The 12,801-nt window shown below is 29.9% G+C and overlaps 1 protein-coding gene across 9 annotated transcripts in view; it reads right to left on the bottom strand.

Moving 5' to 3' along the window:
* Window positions 1-8,689, bottom strand: part of LOC142330054 (Golgi-specific brefeldin A-resistance guanine nucleotide exchange factor 1-like) — a 60,072-nt gene extending 51,383 nt beyond the window's left edge. For 8 of the 9 annotated variants that reach the window (XR_012757659.1, XR_012757661.1, XR_012757660.1 and 5 more), the window contains exon 1: window positions 8,548-8,689. The gene's annotated coding sequence lies outside the window, so the exon portion shown is untranslated. The remainder of the gene's footprint in view (window positions 1-8,547) is intronic. The other variant, XM_075375084.1, reaches the window with a different exon arrangement.
* Window positions 8,690-12,801: the final 4,112 nt, after the last annotated feature.

Raw genomic sequence — 12,801 nt, 5'->3', positions numbered from 1 at the left:
TTCCAACGATACCTTTGTTTTTTTTGTGTGATTTTTTTTTAACTCAGATGTAGTTTAAACAAAAACTACATTAAACAATAGTTTAAACATAAGCACCATCTTTCACATGACGACCACTATAATAATATTATTGAAAGTCACGTACCAAAATTACTTATTAAAAAAAATTAAATTTTCAAAGCAGTTCTCTAGTGAAATTATTATTGCAATTATTAATAACAAGAAGTTTCATAATCTTCAAAACCAACATAAATCTACTTATTATTAAGAATTATTTAAGAACAAAGTTTATGTAATACACGCTTAGTCATAAAGATTTATTATTAAATTTTACTGTTAAAGTTGAGGAATCTTTTTCTGATGATTCCAAACATTTTTTTTGATTTGCTAATAAAAATGACAACAGTAGATCTTATCCATCTTGTATGCTTTTTTAAATAAGTATGCTAATAAGGGCGCTAAAATTGTAGAACTTTTTTGCTAAAAAATTTGGGAATGTCTATACTAACAATGATTTTTCCTTAACTAAAATTACCCTTAACTGTAATGATCGCTGCAGTTAAACATTATTTTAACTGATAATGATGTTGAAGAGACCATTTGACATAATTATAACTCTTTGGCCCAGAATATATTCATCCTCTTTTGGTGAAGAAATGCTCTTATGTAATCCTTTTTGTACAGTTTTTAACTACGCTCTTCAATCATTCTTTAAACACTCTTCTTTTTCTAAGTGTTCGAAAAATTTGTTACATACACCCATTATTTAAAAATTGTGACATTCAGATATCAATAATTATTGCCATCAGCAAATGCAAGTTTTTCGCCAAGCTCTTAGATAAGTTAATTTGTATGAAAATCACACTGCATAAAGAAATTTATATAGTTCTTGAACAACATGTTTTTTTTTTGGAAGGTAAATCTATGCAAACAAACTTGTATGTATATATGGAATATACTGTTGATACACTAAATGGTGGTATAATTATCTTGATGCAATTTATATCGATTTTCGTTGTGCGTTTGGTACAGTTAATACCAAATTACTTATTAAAAAACTTGCTGTGTGTGGATTTAATAAATAGTTGTCTTGGATACATTAATTTCGTTCAAACAGAATTCCCTACGCTAAAATTGATAATTTTATCTGTAAGCCTATTTATGTTAGATGTGAAGTAAGACAAGGAATGCGCATTTGGGTTTCCAATTTTCATAGTATTTATAAATGAGATTAGTTTATTCATATGCTATTCACTTTTTTTTTATTTTTTGCAGATGATATGAAATTGTCTAAGCCTATTACAAATCTAATTGATATTCAATTACTTCCAATCGACTTGAACTTTGTGCAAAATATGATGCGTTTAGTTTTTAAATGGTATTTCTTCTTATTTGAAAAAAGTTGATTTCATATTCAATTTGGAAGGTTTGTAAATATTTATATAATTGTGCAACTGAATAATATAAAATAATACTGCAATACAAAACATATCTCCTATTAAAGACTTAGCTATATGTTTTGACAGTAAGTTTTCAATGAATAACTTGTTATACTGTATCTACGTCACTAAAGTTGGTAAATTTTATTAAGATTCTCTTCAAATTTTAGAAATATTAACTGTACAGAATTTTAGGTCGTGCATTTATATAGTACTAAATTATGGCTCTGTTGTCTGATGACCTTTTGCTGATTTGCAATTAAAATTACTAGAAATACCACATAGAATCTTTCTTAGATATGCTGCCTATAAAAATCTGTGAATCTGTGGACATTACCAATCATAACTTTATTCATAATTTAAATTTGTTAAAAATAACAAGAATTGAATCATCTCTGATAAGGAAATTGCTACTAAAATTTTTGGTAGTTATTTTGACTATTCTAATTTATTGCAGCTTTCTGATTTACATATATTAATAACTAGATCGCTTAGGCAAAATTTCCAATATTTCCATGGTTCAATTGTTTCTCATAGATTACCTATTACTAGGCTACCCTTACTATGTAAGGTACACCTAATAGCATCAAACGCTATTTTAACTTATGAATCATAATTTAGTTAGGTACTTATGTTTTTTTTTTTTTTTAATATGATTTTGTATTCATGGGTTTAATGCAAGTTTGTTTTAATTAAATAAATAAATACAGTTTAAAATTTACACTTCACAAAATTTAAAAGCTTACTAAATACCAATCACCCAGCCTTTGCTTTAGGGTAAAAATAGAAAATTAGGCCATAACAACAAAGACAATTGCAAAATTCTAGCAAGTACTTTGAAAAATTATTAAACTACCAAGAACCCAACGTAAGATTTCAATCCCAAAATCTAGTAACTTGAAATGAAACATCCAAACAACATAATTAAATAAAAATAGACAAAATCAGCCAGAAATTAAATAACAAGGTAACATGTGATACTTGACTGCAGCAAAATTAGAGAAAGAATTGTGAAAACAACAAAGAAAAAACTGAAGGCCTTGCTAGAAGAGATATGGAAAACTGGAAAAAATCCCACAAGATTGGAAAAATGCATTTAATATATCTACTACTACACAAATAAGATGAAACAAAAGTAAATTACGACAAAGGGATTTCCCCCTTACCTTTGACAAACAAAATCCTTTCAAAATAGAATTGAATTATTCATAGACTTAACAACTGGGAGAATATGAAGGATTCAGAAAAGTAAGATCACGTGCAGAAAAATGACAAGGCATAAAAACTAAGTAACTCTCTTTATAGATTTCAAAAAGGCATATAACTCAATCTATAGCTTTGTTATTTAACATCCTAGAAGAATTTGGTGTGACCCCAGAACAATTAACATTACTAAACCAGTCTCTTCCAAACACAAAATCAGAAGTAAAATTCATATGAGAAATGTAAGAAGAATAAGAAATTAAAACAGAAGTAAGTCAAGGGAGTGGTTTAGCATCAATTGTTTTTATCTGTGTCCTAGAGAAAGCAATAAAAGAATGGGAAAAGAAGGTGAAAAGGTTGGAACACACCAATAAAAAAAATTGGTTCTGACACGGAAAGGAACTGAAATTAACTGCTTAGCCTTTGCTGACAATATTACAATTTTTTTGGAGAACCTCGAAAAGACAGTAGAACAAGTAAACCGCCTGAAATAATTTGCAGGGTAAATAAGGCTAAAGATTTCTTTAAAAAAGGTAAAATTACCAAACAAGATTCCCCCAAGTAAAAATAAAATATGGAAAAATCAATAACAAATTTAAATATATGGCAGAAATAATCCAAATTAATTATTTAGATAAATAAACCAAACACGAACTAGAAAAATAAAATTTGCCAACCAACTAACAAAAGATATTTTCAACAAAAAGAACATCTCAGTAGATGCCAAAATCAGGCGCTAAAATACAGTAATGAAACCAGAGGATTTGCATCAGATGCATCTGCAGTTTGAAATCAATAAATAAATTCAATATAATAAAATAAATTCAATAGAAAAATACAAAATAAAAACTAGAAAAACCAGTAATAATACAACAAAATGGATGCAAATTAAGAAGTAATAAAGGCATTTACAACAAAAGAAAATTTAATTTAAAACCAAGAAAATGTCAATTCCATCAGAAAAATTACAGCCAAATCTTTTTTCAATCTCATAAAACAGATTTACAACAACCTCATTTACAGAAAAAAAAAAATGTAAATCAACAGATTTCAGTGGTTGTAAATGAAATGAAAATATCTGAAGCAGATGGTATATTATAGAACAATATTTAGAAAACCAGCACAGATTTCAAAGAAAAGTAGAAAAAAGTAAAAAAACGGTACTTATGTATTAACGCCACCACAGATACAGCTTTAGGTTATGTTGACTTCGTGTACTGACAAATCGTACGTATATCAAAATACTATATCAAAACTAAATATAACCTACGCTCGCTAACCTCTTATAATTAACATTAAATAAGCATAATATATACAACATTATGATTATTAATAATATAACCTTAATGTTATAGTACCGAAATCCAATTAATGATAATCCACCGAAATCCGATAGACTACTTTGTTTTTAAATAAAGCTGTAGCCGCGGTGGCGTTAATACGTAAGTACCGAAGTTAGCGAGTGTAGGTTATATTGAAACGATTTGTCAGTACACGAAGTCAACATAACCTAAAACTGTAGTTGCGATGGCGTTAATACGTAAGTACCAAAAAAACATTTGGTCAGCAAAATTTGGCAATAATAAAGCAAAAGAATGAAGAACTGTTGAAAAACCAGGAAAGAAAATACACAGAAGAAAGAGAAATAAATTAAAAATATTGCTTCATTTTCCAAAGCTGACCAAATATACAAAAAAAAAAAAATTTACATGCTCATGTGATTGTTTCAGTTATGTGATGTGGTAAAGAAAAGTATATCATTTTTGCTACATTATCCTATTCAATCTCTAATTTAATATTTTTAATAAGAGGCAGAGCTTCATAAAAGTAATACAGGCCCATTCAACAAAAAAATTAAAATAAATATCCATAATAAAAAAAAAAAGTAAGTATAAAAATACTGTCGAGTCTTTCACACCTCTCACAAACAGCTTTCTTATAATTCCTTAATGATTGTTCTTTATTTATGTTTTGTGATTGCTTGAATGAGTTTATATTTGATATTATGCAAGCAAGTTTTCCCAGTGGAAAAGATAAGAACACAAGAACAGGAAAATAATATGAACTCATGACTCCATATTATGTGACTCACATTAAATCTCTATGTGAGGCCATGTGAATGGTCCTTGGTTCACTAATTCTTTGAATCGTAGCAATGTATTTGATTTTTATTTTTTTAATTCCTTGTAAAAGTAAAGGAAGAATTGTGATTGCAAAAAATTTCGGTTTTCAGATTTCAATGGAAATATCCATTTTGACTAGTTTCGGCATGCCATCTGTACATACGTATGTGTACACATGTGTCTCACATGTTGAAATTTTGGATTTAGGACTGTTGTAACATCTAGTTGTGCACTCCCCTTTTGATTGCAATCGACTGGATCACCTGTCCAAAAAAAGCTCAAAATCCAAAAAAAATAAGATTTTGGACTTTCTTTACTGCAGTAATAAGCCCTCATTGAGAGCTTTTCAACGATATAACATAAGAATGGTACTTATTGTCATTGGTTCAAGAATTATAGCCAAATAACATTTTAATTAATTAAATATCTGGGCCTTACAAGGAGAAGGCACATCAGTTTGAATCAGACTTCTTCTCAGACTTTTTTTTTGAAATTTAAATACATTGCTTTATTAATAATTATTAACCTCTGATTGTAAAAAAAAAGTTACAATAAATAATAATTCAATAGCAATAAAAAAAAAAAAATGAATCAGTTGTTGGTGAAATAGAATTTTATGTACTTTCAAAAATATGTATATGTAATTTAATAGGCATACAAGTGTAATTTAATGTGTAATTTAATAGTCATGCGGTGCCCCCATCAGATATGGTAAGATATCTGATTATTTAATATTAATTGAAAATTATAATTTAAATCGTATCATTTTTATTTATGCATTTGTTAGAGTCTACTTGATAATAGATATTGCTATAAAATTTAGCAACCTTCTCCTGTTTCGTTTTTGTTGATGGGTACATCATAATAATTTTTCAAAAATCATAGTATTAGATACATATAGAACTTATATTTATTTAAAGAGTAATAAGAAGAGAAAAGAATTATTTTTTCTCTAAACAAATTTTTTTAGGGTGGCTAGTTGCATCACTGCCCACGAAGTATGGTTGAAATTAAAAGAAATCTGACATTCCTCTTGCCATGTACAATGAACTTCAAATGAAATGACACTCTTAGGCAAAACAATATGTGTGCAGAGCTTTTACAAATATTGCCTCAAGAATTTTACCCCATTTACATCACATGGCATGACTTGCCAACAGAAAATAAGACATGGTCTAAACTGCAGGAACAACTTTTAAATTATGAACTGAGATTAAAAGGCCATGAAACATCTTTAACTCAAGGTCGATTCTCAACCCAGGAAGCGTACTTCTAGATCTAATTCTAGAAAGGAAGTCATGCTAAGGCTAATCACAATGACAAGAAATATTTTTCTTGTGAAAAATTAGGCCACCTCTCTAAAATTTTTAGTGGGGACTTATTTGTGGCAAATATAAGTTAAAGGGCCATAAATCAAATGAATGACCATCTAATAACAAACACTGTGCTGCAGTTGAATCAGGCTTGGAAAAACTAATGGAAGTGTTAACATTTTACGATGGTATCTTATACTCCACAACAATCCGGAGTAACTGAGAGAGAAAACATAATAGTTTGTGAGGTGGCAAGATTGTGGTACCATTCCGCACTCCACTTACCCAAACCACTTACAGGTGAAGTATGAAGCAGTCCTTTCTGCTACATATACATTAAATAGAACAGCACCGACGAAAGGAAAGGCCTCTGTTAAATTGTTTCTATAAAGGGAAGTGAATACCAATCACAGAAATGTTGGAACTGAATGTTTTGCTAGGATTCTGGACAACAAAAGAAGAAAATTTGATACAAAATTAGGTTGTCTGCAGGGATCTTAAATTCAGACTGGAAACATTACAAGAATTTAAAATTCATAATTTTTCTTACATACTAAGTAAAGACTTTACTGATATACCAGAAGCTAGAAGATGAGTTGATTCCTTTAGAGAAATCAACAGATGAAAATTTTATTCTTCATCCATCAGCAACAGATAACAAGTACAGATACCATTTAATTAACCAGGTATCAGGAGGAGGAATATTTTTTTCTTCTCCATCTAACATTTTCAAACTATCAAGAGGGTACAGAGAGCGACAGAGCTTCCGAATGGAAGAAAGTAAAAAATAAATTCTCAGCAAAATCAAATGCGACAGCTAGAGAAACCTCAAGATTGTGGAGTGGTGGATAAACAATGGGTATGTAATGTCAAGACTGATTTGAATGCATCATAAAGTATAAAGCAAGACTAGCTGCTAAGTGCTATAGTCAACATCCAGAGATTATTTTGATAATTTCAGCCCTGTTTCCCACTTAGACAGTCAGGAAAAATTTTAGCTTGCTCATGATGTGAAGACTGCTTTCCTCAACGGACAACTAAACACGAATGGGTACTTACATATTAACGCCAACACAAAACGGGTATAAATTATTAAAAAGTTTATATACTCTTAAACAAGTTTATAAGTGTTTGTATAAATGCTTAACACATTTCTTATAGCAGTGTGATCAAGAAGGTAGATCTTTGCATGAACCACAGTAAAGAAATTGTGGTGTTTTTTTATATTGATTTATTACAGGTTCTTCCTCAACGATCATGAGCCTAATCACAAAGTTAAATTCTTGATTTGAATTAAAATCAGATGTAGTGTAAAATTATCTTGGGATAAATATTACTAACAGGCAAATTTATAGAGATGGACCAGCCAAAGACTGACTTTTGTAGCATTATGGGTTTAGCAACTGTAAACCTTAATCTTTCCAAATGAGAACCCAGAAACTCTCCTCTAATTTCCAATGGTGAACATTACACAATTGAGGCATAAGTGATGCCGATTATATTGGTGACAGTCATTCGAAGACTGACTAATGAAACTCTCCTTAAATACTGTGGTAGATTAGTCGTGAGAAAAAGTAAATTGCAGAAATTTCTATGGAAGCTGCATATGTTGCTACAACAGAGGCAAACAAATAGTTGGTTTGGCTTGACATATGATTAAAGGAAGTTGGTACACCTGATGTCACTTAAAAGCCAACTCTCTTAACAGATAATCAGAGTGCCATTTAACTTAAAAATAAACCAATGTTTCACAATAAATCAAAACTAGATGCCATTACGTGAGGAAGGTGGTGAAAGCAACGAAGCATTCAATCTCAAAAACAGGCAACAGATACATTTGCAAAAGGTCTATCATCTGCTTAAAGGAATAAAAACACTCTTGCCTATGAAAATCCAATATAGACTTCTGAGAGCTTGAATAAGGTTAAGGAGTACAATATTTTTGTTATTTGTTTCACAAACTATTTATAATTATTATTTTTGTGAGATGTTAATTTCAGAGATTTTTTAATAGAATCGATAGTTTGCGTGATTATTAAGATGGTATATATGTACTTAATTGTGAAGATTGGTTTCTTCCTTTGTTCAGTCACAATAGTTATTTGTAACCTATTTCCGTTTATTTTAGCGAGTTTTTACATGACACTAATAAAACGACTGACACTTGCTAGGAATTATCATATCATTTAACTGATCTGTTTTCCACTAATTGTAACATAATTGAAAGCTTCAAAAGTCTATTACAAAACTGTCAACTATCAATTGTTCTTTTTCATTAGTATCAGAAAATAAATATAATTTTCAATAAATAGAAAGAAAATTACTAATTAAAAACCGACATATGAATTTTTTAACATGTTTAAATAAACGATTTTACAACGAACTCAAATGAATTTACGTCACCTGTTAAAGCCCACAATATCATCAATACAAAAAACTGAAACTTAAATATGATATAAAATTACTTACTTATTCAGATAAACAAAAATGAACACCAACAAATTAATATTGAAATATAGACCTGTCCTTAACAACGGTTTCACATTAATCACACACTTGGCATCGTTGATCAAAGATGACGCCAACAAATGCAGTTGTAAACTTCAGTACATACGATATATCGTCATAACTTCAATATATGTATATATATCGATATATCGTTAAAAAATATTATTACATATGATATTGCTCTACAGATTAATTATATAATTTTTAATTCACGGAACAGCTGAACTGGTTTAAAATAAAAATAAAAAAATTACTGAGAAATTCATAAAATTCTTAGAAGTGATAGTTATTTATAAAAAAATTAATAATAAGCCGGAATTTAATAATGATAATTCTTTTGTTAAACATAAAAGTTTACACAACGTAAACTTAAAGTTTACGTCACACAAAATCGTAGTAGTTACACATAAAAATTCAAATAAAATTTTCGTTAATAAATTAAACAACCCGTAATCATTTTTAATTACTTTATATATGTTTTATATGTTTGCCCATGACGGTCGGAGATGATATTAATTTGAAAATACATACTTCTGTAACAACAAACCGAAATATATATTCAAATATATATATATATATATTAAAAACATACTTTTAATATTTTATAAGAAATTAGTTGTCTAGCAGGAGTTCACCACTAAACCATCTCTCTCTTTTTCTGATCTTTCTTTTTTCTGTTAAGTCTCCGGAACCATCGTAAGATATTACTTCAGAGAATAATTGAAGATGATATGTATGAATGTAAATGAAGCGTAGTCTCGTATAGTCTCAGGTCGAGCATTCCTGAGATGTGCGGTTAATTGAAACCCAAACGTCAAATAGCACTGGTGAACACGATCTGGTATTCAAATCCGTATAAAAGTAACTACTTTTACTAGGATTTGAACCTTAGAACTCTCGACTTCGAAATCAGCTGATTTGCGATGACTAGTTAACCACTAGCCCATCCCGATTCTTTTTTTGGTCTAACCTAACCTAACTGATGCAGATGGAAGCCCACTAATCCAACAGGCTTTTTTTTTAAAGAGGTGGAGGAACCCCATTTACGGGCGCCTGAGCAGTGTCGGGCTCGCTAACAGGTTCCGCAAGACGTTATTAAATGCGTATGTGTTTCTGCGCACTACTAACTAAACCTCCACCCCTGGCTAACCACCCTTCCAGATACAGCTGGTGTGCATTATTTCTGGAAGGGGGAATACAGCCTCGCACACATTCAGACACCACAGTCAACAGACACGGACCTCACACCCACAAAAGATACCAAATATGAGACTAAATGTCACCACACAGTCCACAACATCCAATCATTACTCAGAAAACATACCTCACGCTACACATCACATCAAAGCCAGCCACATACAATCAGATCATCACCTAACAGACAACTGAACACTATGGTATACGTACCTCACAGGTCACCATCCAACTCAGGAGCAGAGTGCCCACAACCTTATCATTCCCAGGCGATCCCCACACGTACGAGGAATCCCCTAGGCTCTCTGCCGCGTGCCTACTACTACTACTCCAGCAGGCTGGCCGACATCTTATTCCCCAACCCCCTTACGTGCAATTATGCTCCTCACTAACTCAGAGATGGCATTTCAATTACATTGTTTGTGTCTAGCGAGTTACTGGCACATACATCGCCCTTGGTTTCGTCCACTTGACACATACAAAGATCACATGCTTGATATCATCAAGGATCCCACAATAAGAGCTCAAATCATACTCACTGCACTCCCTTGTGTGCAGGTAAAAACTGAAGCAGCCATGACCCGACAAGAACTGAGTAAGGAAATAGTTTACCTTATAGCTGTTTCACACTGGCGTCAGAAGACATTATTAGGTGGTTTATTTTTTAATAATGAAAGTGAGAAAGTTCTTTTTGTCGCTTTTGAAAGCCCAAAATTTTTGTATTTTTTTTAAAGTTAATTCCAACTTGCATTCTTGATCCATACAGCTCAGCTTGATTTTTTGATAAATTTAAATCCCTAACCAAGTCATTTAATTCACCTTGTGATATAAATGCGGCTTATCGGAAAATAATTCAAAATCAAAATCATTGTTATCCTCTTCAATACTGCCTGATTCTTCATCACTACTTTCAAAACATACATTCACAGGTGGCTCAGAAACTGGAATAATCTCACTGAGTAGTACAGGCCTAATAGCAGATTGCAATGAAGGATATTTTACAGTACGTTTAGATTTTTTAGAAATTCCAGAATCACTTGTTAAACAAAAGTAACAATCGGTTATATGATCCTTTGGTTCTCGCCAAACCATAGGTACATATGTCACAATATGTGACTATGATATGATTTAATTCTTTGTCTAGTATTGTTGATTTACAGCTTACAAATTATGGTAACAAAGTTAAACAATAAAAAATGAGCTAACAAAATACAATATAGTAGCTTAAAATGCTAACTATACGTTGTAAGATGAAAAAAATCTTTTAATTAAAATTTAAAAAATGTTAAAAAATGGTGGGTGATAGAAAGATTCTAACTTTATATTCGTTTTCAGCATCAAAAAACCGATTAAAATCACATATCGCATGTTAGGAAATAAAAATTATGTTTATCACTGATATCGGTAACGATAGGATGTTCTATATAACAAATCCTCTAAAGCTTGGAGATCATTACATGAATTGCTGGAGATAAGGATGTGATGATATTTTGATTTAATGATATTCAAAGTCATATTGATGGTGTTAAATTCAGCATTGTAATATCACCATACATATAAGTTCCAATGGTATCATTCTGCTTCAACAAACTGTGTGTATTACTGCATCTGGGTTTTCACTGATAGAAAATGGTAAAATTTTTGCTGAAAGATGAGAGGAGTTAATAGTTATTTATTATATACAGTGAGGTCATAATTAAAATTTATGGGGTCGAGTCTTCAAGTCTCCATGCACGCAACTAAAACTATCCTTTTTGTTCTTTGTAGACTTAAATTAAGCACTGTACATCTTATTCAAGAGATATTGTAACAAATTGTTCCAAAGTTCCAATATTCTTTTTTCTTTAACCGATATAATCATATAAAATTGGAATTCATACATTGTATTGTAGTAAAATTTGAAATATGAGCACATTCTGTGATGTGGTTCACTAAAATTGATGATACATTATTAAACCTTCAAATAATTTCACCGGTATCTTTTTTTTAAATATGTAAACGTTTAGTAATTGGTTTTATTGGAGTCATAATTTATATTTGTTGTCTAGATGATATATTAAAAATTAGAATTAAAACATATTTTATAAATTTGTTTACCTAATTTTAATTTGCGTTTACTAAAAATTATTAATTCCTAATAATTTTTATTTAATATTACTAATATAAAATATTACATTAAAAAAAAAGATAAAATAATTGGTTACGTTACATTACAATAATAATTACTAATTTGTGGAGGGATATTGTACATAATAATAATCGTACATTATATCGTACATTTTGTATATTATATAATCATTGTTATTAAGGGTGGTACAAACTACTTTTTCTATATAATTTACACTTTATAAATATTTTGGAATATTATGAGCCACATTACATAAACTACGACATACGTAATAATAAATATTTTTTATAAAACTTACAAGACTAGGTAATATAATCATTATTGTAAATATAATTTAAAACTAATTATCATTAATTGATTACTTTCAATTACACCTTGTATCATAATGGAAAATTCTATGTTTAAATGTTCATTCATGTTTTCAAACTGTACTTGAATGAGAAAATGGTTTTTACTGCTCTATTTTCTATGTAACTGTTACCAATAAGAATACTGAAATGCAACGACTAGCACTAGATAGAGAATCTTGGAGAGCTGCATCAAACCAGTCAAATGACTAAAGACAAAAAAAAAACCAATAAGAATTAAAAAATGAATTTTTTTAAATTTAGTTGTTTTTTCTGTTAAGTATAATTTCAATGCTTCATAATTTCATTAAAAAATTAATATGTAAGATTTAAGAATAATTTTTTGCTCTAAATCACGTGTATTTAACTATAGTAACGTTATTCAATAATAATAATAATAATAATAATAATAATAATAATAATAATAATAATGTTATGGAAAGAGGATTAGAAAAGACAAAAAAGGAACTTTCATTAAAAACTTTCAGGTAATCTCATCAATCATGATAAAAACCACGAAAAAAGTTATATCTTTACCAGATTTTC

This window comes from Lycorma delicatula, chromosome 9 (assembly GCF_047948215.1).
Source record: "Lycorma delicatula isolate Av1 chromosome 9, ASM4794821v1, whole genome shotgun sequence".
In the NCBI taxonomy this organism is placed as follows: Eukaryota; Metazoa; Arthropoda; class Insecta; order Hemiptera; family Fulgoridae; genus Lycorma; species Lycorma delicatula.
This window is presented reverse-complemented; position numbering and strand designations above follow the sequence as displayed.